Source organism: Leuciscus leuciscus (assembly GCF_965113295.1).
Source record: "Leuciscus leuciscus genome assembly, chromosome: 13".
Taxonomy (NCBI): Eukaryota; Metazoa; Chordata; class Actinopteri; order Cypriniformes; family Leuciscidae; genus Leuciscus; species Leuciscus leuciscus.
In genome coordinates, this window is record NC_138737.1 from 36,515,980 (window position 1) to 36,527,876 (window position 11,897).

An 11,897-nucleotide genomic window follows, 5' to 3' on the forward strand; every position below is an offset into this window, starting at 1 on the left:
TTATTCAGGGTGGCCGCGGGTCCTTAAAAAGTCTTAAATAAAATGTTCCTAATAAAAGGCCTTAAAGTATTAAAATGTCTTAAATTCATATTCGATAGGTCTTAAATATTTCTGGTCACATTACCGCTAAAATTTCTCCAGTCTGACGGACCTAATGTCCGTCAAATAACCAGTGAAGCATCGAATCGCGAGAATGATTCAGATTTTATTACTTAAACAGCTATTGATAATGCTAATGTAGGCTTTTTCTGGTAACGCTGTTGAGGCTCGCTCTGCTTGTCTCTGTGATAGATTTTATAGTAAGAAATCAAAACAAATGAGCATAACGGCACACATAAAAAAGCTCACAGAAGAAACATACTGAGGTAAAAATTCTAAATGTTGATTTTTTTTAATTTTTTTTATAACATGTGATATAGTTAAGTAACATAACATGACGGGAGCTATTTTGCTGAATATTCTCACGATTGCAAATGTTACATTGATTTTAGTTCAATAAACAAGTAGTTAATATTAAATTATTTCAATTACTTAGGTTAAATATTACATATACGCATGCAATATAATGTGTATTTCCATCACTTAAATTTGGTCTTAAATTTAATTCAAAGTGGCATTAAAAAGGTCTTAAAAAGTCTTAAATTTAACTTGTTTATATCTGTAGACACCCTGTATTAACTGGCCGGAATTTTGAAGTCGGTAGCGGAGTCCTGCCTTCAATTCAGCGTTTCTAAAGAATCACTGGTATGTGTTAATCATTTTTATAATCGACTGTATGTTATTTGTCATATATGATGTATATTGTGCTCTTCCCAAACTGATGGCCTGATCTAATTCACCAGTGCTGCCGATTTCGCACACTTTTGGGTGCTTTTGTCAATGCTGTTGTTAACTAGCGGTGTCCTGCCTATTCAATCCAGCGTTTCTAAAGAGTCACTGGTGTGTATTAACGACACACTGACGGGAATATTGTTCTTTGTGTTGTTCACTGTATCGCTTGTTTATACAAAGGGTTTGTTACCGCCGGCGCTCTCTGGAAGACTACATTACCCATCACTGCCTAGAACTACAGCAAACTACGGCAACTCAAATAGCTCAAAATACACACCAGGTTTAGTTTTTTTTTTTTTTTTTTTCGTGGTGACTCTCCCTGCATTCCAAATGACATAATGTTATGTATTTTATATATTGTGAATACATTTATTATAAATTCATTCATTAATAAATGATTTAAGTAATAATTGATGTGCTGTATTATAAATTTTTGAAGTAGAAATCCGTTTTGAAAGTTCAAAACACTGATAATTACAATAACTAGGTTTCCTGAAATAAATATTGTTTAAATATTGCTTAGGTACAAAGACTTGGACTTGGCCTTTAGGGACTTGTGAACATGTCTGGTATTTATCATTTTTATAATCAACTATGTTTTTTCATATCAAATGAGATGTTTGCTCATTATGTATTTACAGTAGTTGAGGAGTTCAGAGAGAGATGGCCTGCCGACTGCACCTTTTCTAAAGGATGAGGTAAACCATTTAATAGCAACTGTCAATATTAATAATTATTCTAATTATTATTTCTAAATATCTTCAAATGCATCATATTTTTGCCAGCGATGAAGATCTTTATTAGTTGAACGTATGCTGTCTGTGAATGAATGATTCCACAGGACGATATATTCGATTTCATACATTTTACAACCAAACAGATTATTACTAGAAAGTATGACATTACCCGTTTTTTGGACATATACATTAACTTATACATTAAATAAGCTACCATTGTTCATAGTTTATGAACACCCGCCGTCCCGCGGTAGTTTGTGTGTATTGTTGCGCAGTGGCGTGCGAACTCGACTTGAAAACGAATGCCTTTGCCTGCCGTAGACACAGTTAACCAGTTTAAACATGCTTGCAGAAATATACATTTGATTATATTTTGGAGAACAGACAGAATAAGATCCGTCGATGTTTTTTTGTGTTCAGATGTTCAGTAGCAGTCATGAGCGCGAGCACATGTGGAGAGTTTTAACTCTTTCTTCTCTGTGTCAATTACATGCCTTTGAATGCAACACTCTGCAGATTCACTTTATTTCTACATGTCTAATAATCCAAATGTAGTTGTATAAGTTACTATTATACAAACCAAAGGACAGGCAATGATTTTCGGGCTACAGATGGCAGAAATAATGCTTGTCTCTTCTGTTTTTTGTTGCAAAGATAGCCTATCTACTTATGATAATAATAGTCATTTAAATAAAAAAATATATAATTTTATATATATGACGACGTCAGATGCAAAAGCCTCTAAGTACCATCTGAAATTTTCTACTAAAAGAGCATTTTTATCAAGCTTGTATGTTTATGTTCAGTTATTTCACTTAAATGGCAATGAAAAGTACCTAGTAATTGTCATTAAAGTGAAATTACTGAACTTAAATATACAAGCTCGATAAAAATGCTTGTTTTAGAAGAAAGTTTCAGATGGCACTCAGAGGCTTTTGCATCTGAAGTCTTCATATATAGATATAGAGATAGATAGATAGATAGATAGATATTATTACTTTTACTTTTGAGTAAATATTTCTATAAGTACTTGTACTTTTACTTGAGTACAGTTTTTGGATACTCTACCCACCTCTGGTTAATTGATGCACATGATGTTGTATAACGTTAATGGTCGCCGAATATAACCACAAAATGGCGTTAACTGTTATCTACATCACAAGAGAAATGGACGAATCAGTCATATAAAAAAGTTATTCAGAAAATCGCTTTGGACAAAAGCGTCTGCTTTGGCCTGTTAAATAACATAGATAATAGATGGACAATAACAAATGTCACCCATAACATCTATAACTAATGGTTGCCCTTTTCATTTTTCTTTCCTCATAGGTTCAAATACTAATAGCTGGACTGAAGTGGCACTACACCATGCCTAACAACAAAGGTAAGCCATGTAGCTATAGTGTAATTTAGATTAAAGTCAAATATTGAAAGCAACACAATGACCGTAAGAGAGAATAAAATAATAAATTACCCTTGTGTAATACCTATACTGTCATATTATTATTTCAATGAACAGATAAGAGCAATTAATTTGTGTTTTATTGTATATCTGCATTAGGGGTGTCCCCGACTATGGATTTTCATAGTCGAATCAGAATTGTCAAGTCTTGCCTATAGTCGACTAATAGTCGAATCATGTGTGTGGGGGCGGGGCTTTAACATTTCAAAGCCGCGATGTACAGAAAATCACACAAAGATATAGAAGAAAATGTATAAAAACATTTTGGATCAATAAAACTAAGAAATAACATAACTCCAGAAAGGCCACACTGCAGACAGGATTTGCATTTCACATGCAAAAAAAAATATTTAATCGGCTAAATTACCTGTGCAAGCAGGCTCTAAGTACAGCACAACATCGATGCACCGAAAAAATAAACAATTAATTAAATATGAACAGAATATACCTTTCTAATAAATAAAAATACAAAACGAAATAAATCAGAATCAAATCAGAATCAAGTCACAATATGAGGAGCAAATGTGTGCAAAATGCCTAAAGTGCAGGGGAACATAATATTCAAAACACAAGCCACAAATAGTTAGATTAGATAACCCTGACAGATCAATAAATACAATTAAAATAAAGAAATTATTAAAATAACGATAGTAGGCAGAATTTTCAACTTTGTCTTTTTAAAGGAACACTCCGACTTTTTGAGACTTTAGCTTATTCACATTATCCCCCAGAGTTAGATAAGTCCATACATACCTTTTTCATTTCTGTGCGTTCTGTAAGTGTTATTTGACGCACCCACCGCTAGCCTAGCTTAGCACAAAGACTGGATGTAAATGGATAGTGTTAGCATAGTAATCCCAATAAGTGACAAAATAATTCAAACATTTTCCTATTTACATGTTGTGATCTGTATAGTCACAGCGTGTACAAAAAACAAGGCTATATGAGACAGACCATTTTTAATCGTATAAATACTGGGAACTATATTCTCACTCGGCGTAGGAGCACATCTAGCGTTACTTGGGCGGAGTGGCTACTTGGGCGGAGTGATCAGCGCAGCACACGAGACGCCCACACGAGACACACTGTATGCAATGGCAATACTACAATTTCATTGAACTTTGAATGATCATTATAACAAAATCACTTACTTGGTGGACAGCTGACCATTAGGTTCACTCGGCATGGGGCGTTTCTTCCAGTTGATCTTGTCACATTGGGAAAAAAAAACGACAACTGCCGGGTGTATTAGGGCAGAGAAATCTTCCGTGGAAGTGACGCAAATATTTTGATTGTCATCAGCCCTTGACATTGATGGCAATACCCGGTCCCATTCATTACAACAAAGACACTCGGTTTCTGTGGGCATAGGTTGGCATGTTCCACATTTACACCACCAGTCCGTGTTCGTTCTGATTCTCCCTTCGACATCAATCTGTTCGACATCTTGTCTTACAGCTTCCAAAGTTTGTAACTCCTCGTCTGTGTATTCTGGCTCAAACCTATATGGTTCGGGATCTTGGTTTGATACACAGTAAAATTCCTCTGAGTCTGACAATTCCTCAAAGTCAGCCATGATCATGAGTCACGTCTAGCGAGTTAGTCACGTTTGTTTTGTTTACGGAACCATCAACAGAACAGGGCGTCTCGTGTGCTGCGCTGATCACTCCGCCCAAGTAGCCACTCCGCCCAAGTAACGCTAGCTGTGCTCCTACGCCGAGTGAGAATATAGTTCCCAGTATTTATACGATTAAAAATGGTCTCTGTCTCATATAGCCTTGTTTTTTGTACACGCTGTGACTATACAGATCACAACATGTAAATAGGAAAATGTTTGAATTATTTTGTCACTTATTGGGATTACTATGCTAACACTATCCATTTACATCCAGTCTTTGTGCTAAGCTAGGCTAGCGGTGGGTGCGTCAAATAACACTTACAGAACGCACAGAAATGAAAAAGGTATGTATGGACTTATCTAACTCTGGGGGATAATGTGAATAAGCTAAAGTCTCAAAAAGTCGGAGTGTTCCTTTAACTGCAGAAACAACAATAAATGCTAAACTGGAGTCGCAGTCTTTTTAGCTAAAAATTTTCACAGCATCCAAAAATCTAATTAGAACCGGCTGAAAAGTTTTGAAATCACTTGTACCCGATACCTGATCGAGAGAACAAATCCAGTCTTTCACTCTGTGTCTGTTGGAGTCTTTTGTGCGCGCGGATAAAATACATTCTAAAACACTTAACGTGAAAAACGTTTAACGACTCAATCTCCTAAAATAGTAAAATTAAGGAAAACCATGATCGCACTTCTGCCGGCCAACGTTAACAAGTTGGTTTTCCACGGGACATTCTAAAATGCTTAAAGGTACAATATGTAAGAATTTTGCATTAAAATATCCCAAAATCTCAAGGCCAGTGTTATATATTTTGTTAAGTTGATTACTTACAATATCCCAAATGTTTCCAACTATTTTTAAATCGTGAGAAAATTGCGATTTTAACCAAGGAAACGGGGCGTTAGAGCAGGGGGGAGCTGGGAGTCGCCAGTCAATTGCGTCATATCCGCGTCACCCTCGGTTTCCGCTCGTACTGCGTGGAGTCCTGGACAAATGCGGAAGTTGTAGTTGTAGCGTCTATCAAGCTACAAACTTTAGCTTGTTTCTTGCAGTCGTTATGGGACACAATTATTCTTTACCGATTGCAGCTGGTTCTGTCGACAAAGCATGCTTAATTTTATATTTTCCAAATGTAGCATTCGGTAATAGTTATGTTTATGTAAGGAAAGTATTATTGCTTTAGATTTGTGTTTAGTTTATTGACATTGTTTATCACGTCTGGTGTTTATGGCCATGTAAATAAACATAGCATGTGTTATACATAAAGATTAATCAGTATTTTGGCAAATGATGTGGGCATGTTCGAATGTACTTTTACAACAATTGTTTAGAACATGTAAAACTGCGCAGCGTTATCACAACAATGAATTCAACAAATACAGTAACATCTATGAAGTATTAAACCTTACTTTTCTTGCGGTTAATTCATTTTAATGAAATAAAAGTGTGATGAGGTTTAAGAGTCAGGAAGGAAGAAGACGCGTCGTCGTGACTGGGACTCGTACTTTATTAAAATAAAGCAAAACAAACAAAAGCCACGCACAACGCGCATTCACCGTGGCAACCGCGACGGCACAAAACAGTTAAAAAATGAGAGCTCGGATCCACCGGTTTTCTTCCTCTGCGTCCAATTTTCTCTCCAGTCTCTCTCTCTCGTTCCAGCGCGGCTTATAAGCGGTCTCTCCACGCCGATCACTGCAATAAGACACAGGTGCATTTGCACTTGACCTACTTGCTCGTCTCTTCTCTCTCCCATCACAGACCGCGCTGAACCACGCCCCCCTCGCCACAAAAAGCATGTCATTAAACGCAACATTTATAAAAATAGAACTTAGCCTCATCATCCATGAACATGATTTTTCGATTCCCGTCTGACTGATTTACATCCACGGTGGAGTTTAAAACGACAGTTCCCATCATTCCACGCTCCTTCACATCGTCATCAAGCTACGCCGTTGTTGTTGTTTGGAATGTAGCGCCCTCTAGCGGCAAAAATTCTTGCATATTGTACCTTTAACGTGAAAAAAGCTTTTAAAACGCTTAAAAGGCACTTTAACATGGCTTAATGTACACAGTAGCCTACACACTTTATGTGCAGATGAACCCAGAATATGAACGCAATGCGTTCCTCCTATATTTTTTATTTGACTATTTTAGGAGATTGAGTCGTTAAACGTTTTTCACGTTAAGTGTTTTAGAATGTATTTTATCCGCGCGCACAAAAGACTCCAACGGACACAGACAGAGTGAAAGACTGGTTTTCCTGATGCTAAATCCAGCCTTGGAGAATATCCTTTCTGATGGTGTACATGATCCACACTTTAGATTTTCTTATCCCAGACATTGTTAAAGATTTAAATCCTTGCCGCCAAGACGCTCCTCTGTCGGTCACGGATTGAAAGTGAAACTTAAATCTGTCACGGGGTGTTTGGATTTATTTACGCACGTTAAAAAACATTTTTTTTTTAACATTTTTATATACAGCATTATCATAATAGGCTGAATATTAACGTATTGACAGAAAACCGGTAGTTCTTAGTGAAATCAGACATTGAGCGCCCCTCATACAGCCAAAGTGGCATGATCCTCGTTTCATAACACCTCAGCGAAGATTCGAGCGTGAGATCGGTAGTCGAATCAGGCTCCTCCAATCGAAGCATCGAATCTTCGACTATTCGGGGTCACCCCTAATCTGCATATAATTTTTTTCTGTTTTGTTTGGATAGAAAGAAATCAATGGCCGACACAAGTTACTTGTGTGTGTTCAAATATGTGTACTGACAAAACAATGTTTTGATTGTGATTGCTGTATGCTATTAACAGGTCCAGTGATTTGGATCATGGGCAGCAGTTACATTCGTCGTGGGGAAGAGAGGGCCAGAGAGACCATAGGGGCCAAGGTTCACTGGTTTGGCTGGGGTGGACTTCGATGGCACGGACTCCTTCCTTTCTTCTACCGGTCCCTTAGAGGAAGAGCAGCCCCGGATGTCCTGCTGATTCACTGCGGCGGGAACGACTTACAGTAAAAAAAAAAAAATTGAACATTGTTACACGTTACATGTAGTTCATACAAAAAGAATTCTACAGTAAAAACTGCTTAAAATGTGTAACGCACCCTCCGAGACTGCCGTGAAATAGCACCGCGAATTGTGCAGAAAATGCAATAGGCGGCTCTTTGTGCATTGTGTAATGTCAAGTTCAAAAATTCATTCAAAATAATTCTACAGTAAAAACTGCATAAAATGTGGATTTCGTTAGAGTAGCAGCTCTACTATAATAGGATTCCTTTTTTTTTCTTTTTCCTTTTTTCTGCACCCGATGGATAGACTCGTTTAATTTTTGCGGTCAAATTTCCAAGACAACGATTTTACACGGTCGGTTGACTGTTAAACCGCGGCACCGGCGAGTACCATCTGTAGTTAGGGGGCCCGCTAGTGGCGGCGGGGCCCTAAGCAGCCGCTTAGTTCGCTTATAGGGAGAGCCGGCTCTGAGTGTGAGCGATACACACAGAAAGTGCTGTAAACATTATTTGAACAGGAAGATGTGCACTAAAAACACCATACTATTGGGGATGGAAAAGTATTAATTTGTTCATCCTCCTTCTCACAAGAGCCCCTGATACTTTTTCAGTTTCTCGCCTTGCCAAATGATGAAGGCGTATCTTGCAGTTCATGGAGGCTGCCATCTTAACCAAGGTGTGAACATGATTGTCCTCAACACTGGTCTCAAACATGTGGTCGTGCAACTCTGAAAAAATATTCTTGTCAGCACAATCACTCAGAACCTGAATTATAATGGCAGCTGTCACTCCTTTTTTCTTGAGGAAGCTTTCCTCCACTAGTATTCAGTAGTCTTTGAAAGCACCTTTCAGAGGCTTTACACACCTCCACAATGCTTGTTGGTGGATTCTGTAAGCCTCCCCTGTTCTTCAGGGCAATGAAAGCATGCATGCTGGAATCAGAACTCAGTGCAACAGAACAGGGCATGCACAAGAATTTCTCCTTCATCTTTTTCACCACATATTCAGCAATGTAATGGATAGCGGCGTCCTTGAACTCGGATATTGAATCGACATAAGGTGAGATGCTGTAGTCGTGGTCAGAATCCAGAGGGAGTGCTGGTGTGACATCAAATTGACGAGAAGCTGGACCGACTGTCACTGCCAACATGTTGGTTCCATCTTTAATGAGACGGTTCCCGGTTCCATTTTTCACTTGATGTCTCACTAGGAGGCGTTTTGTACGCAGCTTTGAACTGTCGGGCAGTAGGGTTGTTGTTGTTGTTGTAGCCTCCGCGTGCCCTAACTGCAGAAAAGAACAGCTCAAGATGATCCTGACTGAGTTTGTAAGTGAGGAGATACTTACAAGGTGCATCCTGTGCTTCAACCAGCTCTTTAAAAATGTTGGAAATGCTTCTGGAGCTGGCAACAAATCCAATGGGACCCGTTTTCCTAGGACCTGCATGAAGATGTCTCCCAGAGCTATCTCTGAGCTGCAGAAGGACATTTTCAGCTCTCTCCAACAGACTCAGCATGTGAAGTTTATTACAACTTTGGAAGGAGCTTTGTAACCCTTTGCCAGAGGGTTCCTGCTGTTGAGAACATCAAAAGCTAAGTCGATTGTTCTCAGAAATTCGACGGTTTCCTCTGAACCATGAAACTGAGGCAAGCGAAGTTCCTTGTTGCAGAATTCAAGGGCATCTGCAACGCTGCTGCTGAAAACTTGAGCAGCAAGATTTACCTTCATCTTCTGATGTCTCCACAGTAGAGCTGAAACAACTAATCGATTTAATCGATTAAAATCGATTATTAAAATAGTTGTCAACTAATTTAGTCATCGATTAGTTGCTAAATAACTTTTATTTGCCGTAAGCGGCTCATTTCGTGCATATTTTAAATCTGCGGTGACCAAAGTGTGGCAGTAATGAGCCACCGGAGGTTTTACTCAGCCAGTACAGCAGGAGAAGTAGCGAATAGCCAATAGCTGGCCTTGTTTTATGTCACGTGCTTCCCGCACAGCGTCTCTGCAGCATTCAGCGAGATGGCGGAGGCAGCAGTGGAGTAAGCTCGGGAAAGAAAAAGAAAAAAACGGAAGATAAAACTAAACGAACGAAGCAGCATTCGGCAGTTTAGGATATCGCACAAGATTTGTCAACAAAGAAAACATTTCATCACTGGAGAGGTTTTTTTTTCGAAACCATCGATTTTGATTAATATGCGCGAGGGAGAGAGAGAGCAAGACAGCGCTGGGGTGGGTGAGTGCGCGCGCGCGGCCGGGGCTCTCTCTCTCTGCTCGTTCTTATGCCCTGTCAAGCGCGCCCTGTTAAACTGACAGGACTTAAAAACACATGCAAATGATACACTTTCACTCTATGATGGTTAAACTCTGCAATTAATTATTTTTTCTCGGAACTAATGTTTTGGTAGGAACGAAAGTTTACATCGTATGTTTCTCCGGAATCAGCGAGCGCGAAGGACGTCTATATTCCGATTGGTTGCTGGCGTTTGCCGCTGCTTGCCGCTGAACCACGTCATAGCTCATTACCATAAAGTTGAGCTACTTTGAACTTTCTGATTGATTTCACAGCATAAGCTATAAAGCTGTTTCCCAGGTATAAGCTGTGTGTTTACAGGAAAAAATTTATAAAATGCAATTTACTGCAACTGTATTCTGTTTTATTCTTATTCTTCGTGAAAATATGTTCTGCAAGATTCCTTAAGCTTTGTTCGGGATGTTAAACTACTTTAGGAGCCCAAAGGACTGCCATGGTGAAAACATTATTTGAAATCTCCTTGTGAAATTTGCTAGAGTACGTATGGGTCAGTGTTTTGATTGCAGAAGAGTTCGACAAAGGATTACTAACACATAATAAAACACAACTCCAACTCCAGGTATGTTTTTGATGAGGATATGACAATGCAAAATGGTTAAAATCTCTAAAAAGTCTATGTTGAATGATAAAGACCCTTTGTTAATAATTTACTTGGGAAAAAATGGGCAAAACTAAAATATAAGTACATAAACCAATTAATCGTAAAAATAATCGTCCGATTAATCGATTATCAAAATAATCGTTTGTTGCAGCCCTACTCCACAGAATATGTGCCATCTTCAGCTTATTACCCAGCCTCAAGGTCTATATGTCAGGAGAGCAACTCTGAGAAAATGTTATATTCATGCCAGGTCTATGCGTTTCCGTGTTTCTCTGCCGTAGTACAGTAAGATTGAGCTTAAATCAAGCGGCAACCTCCCCGTCTCTCTCTTGAAACCAACACGGAAGTGAGTTAAACTGCAATTCATTGACTGGCCGCTTGAGGCTGGCTGCAGAAGTGAGTCAAATCTGTATCTCCCCCATGTTAAAATTACCAACTTTACAGCAGAAAAAAAACATGTTTACAGCCTGGATCTCTATGTGGCTTTGGTCTATACAGCTAATTTTGCCCTTCATGACAACTGTGAGGGGGGTGAATTTTTTTTTTAACTCATCCGTTTAGTTGATTAATATTTAAAGTTCTGAATAATTAAGGGTGTGTCCACTTTTGAGTGACAGGTGGATTCCCGCTGATGTCAATGCTAGCCGTTTGTCTGCTGTTAGCTGCGTGCCTGCGTCACTTCACCTCAGCAAATTTTAGCTGCTGAACTTGCCATCTCTGCAGTGTTTGTGCTTTTCTAGGGATTATTTCATACAATTTAATACACCCATTACTTCGCCCACGGCTTTGGATTCCGTCGTTGTCGTCGAGTATCGTTCGAGAGAACAATCAGCGCTGTATTTCAGTTGTTTTCCTCTGTGAACATGCACTAATGGATGTCTGACAATTTCGTACATTTTTTGAGTTTTCAGATTTAAAAACGTCTATAGATATAAAGGCTCGTTTGTTCTGCTCTCACGGAACAGATAGATTATAATATGCTTATGTACCGTCAGATGAAATCCTGCAGGTGTCGTTGCTTTCTCCGTCCATGTAATAAATGCACATCCTTGAATGAGCGCAGATTTCTAGCGCATTTAACGTACTTGAACTTCATAGGTAATATATCTATGGTTTAACTCATTTGAGAGGCGGCCAAATCAGAATTTAAAATGGACTGAATAAGCTCTCTACGAACTTGACGAGCGATGCCGCGCTGACGGACCATAGACTATAAAAAAGTGTACTGACATGTAACTGTTATGCACATAAATCACTGTCACACACACTCTCTCATATTAAGTTACTGCATAATACATTTTCAACTAGCAGAATAG

General features: G+C 38.8%; 1 long non-coding RNA gene across 1 annotated transcript; it reads left to right on the forward strand.

Moving 5' to 3' along the window:
* The first annotated feature begins 598 nt into the window (after nt 1-598).
* On the forward strand, nt 599-7,689 carry LOC309512508. Its single transcript, XR_014211064.1, has 5 exons — nt 599-744; nt 1,012-1,111; nt 1,476-1,529; nt 2,898-2,952; nt 7,473-7,689. It is a non-coding gene; the product is annotated as an uncharacterized lncRNA (long non-coding RNA).
* Nucleotides 7,690-11,897: the final 4,208 nt, after the last annotated feature.